This window comes from Seriola lalandi, unplaced genomic scaffold (assembly GCF_002814215.2).
Source record: "Seriola lalandi dorsalis isolate HSWRI2012SDOR001 ecotype SW California unplaced genomic scaffold, Sedor1 jcf7180002054312, whole genome shotgun sequence".
Taxonomy (NCBI): Eukaryota; Metazoa; Chordata; class Actinopteri; order Carangiformes; family Carangidae; genus Seriola; species Seriola lalandi.
In genome coordinates this window covers 568,244-569,401 of record NW_019524865.1, presented here as the reverse complement: position 1 = coordinate 569,401, position 1,158 = coordinate 568,244, and positions in this window count along the sequence as shown.

The following is a 1,158-nucleotide window of genomic DNA, read 5'->3' as shown; positions in this document are numbered from 1 at the left end:
CGTGTGGTTTTTCAGGATTGCATTCTGCGTCGTTCCAGTTTCCTCATACAGCTGGTCGCCCGCAGGCGAACTCCATCCTGTCAATCAAGTCCGACCCGCCCTCGATCAATCGTTGAAAAACAAATAAATATTCTACAATAAATCCTCCCAAACCACAGAGAGGCTGTAATAATGCAGCAGCCTTCTTGGTAAACGGTCCCACACAGTAACAGCCGTTTCTGCTGCTGAAATGTTCCAAACTTTCAACTACAATTTGTGTTTGTGTTGCATCAAGTGCAAAGGCGAGTTCAGTTCATCTTGAACTTTCGCGTTCTCTTTGCTCTCCTCTGCTGCCTCTTTTTGCCACTTATTAAATGCTGTGACGTAGACAGTCGGACAGCTGACATGATGTGTTGTAGAAAACTCACAGCTTGTGTTGCACAGAAAATCTAATTAACCACTTGGACTGATTACTTAAAGAAGGCCTATTTATTTTCTTTCTTCGATAATGATTAGGCTGCCTTTACAATGTGACAAAACCAAACTTTTGAAAACATAGTGGCATGTTGGGTCAAGTCTACGTACATGATGAGAATAGCTCAGGGAAAAGCTACGGCCCTTTGCTTTCAGGATATGTGGCAGCCTGAACAACATAGTTGAATAGACCTGCCTTACACGAAACATATATAATATGTCATGTGATAATATTCCCAAAGTACATTTCCTGCAGTGTAGTTTAATTAGTTTAATTACCAGGACAACATTGTGTTTGAGTAATTCTGTTATTATCTGACATACATACCCTCAAAACACATCATCACATGTATTTGGTTCGGTGCTGCTGCGCTGTTTGCTTATGTATTTGTTAATATTTTTATGATAAATATGTTTTTTATTAATAATATAATTGGACCTCAGGGGCTGTTGCTCGGTCATTAGCTTAGCTGCACTTTAAGATTTAAGATGGCTTTGATCCTGTTCTGTCTGGGTCAAAGTCTTTCAGTTGTTTAGTCTGAACCAGCTGCTGCATCCAGTGGAGATCATTGAACCTCCAGCAGAGGTCACTGTAACTGAGGTTTAACTTAGACCTGCTACAAACCTGGTTCAACTGAGGTTTAAGGTTATAAAGTCACATGTTTTGATTAATGTACACACAAGCTGTATAGGAGGAGCCAGAGA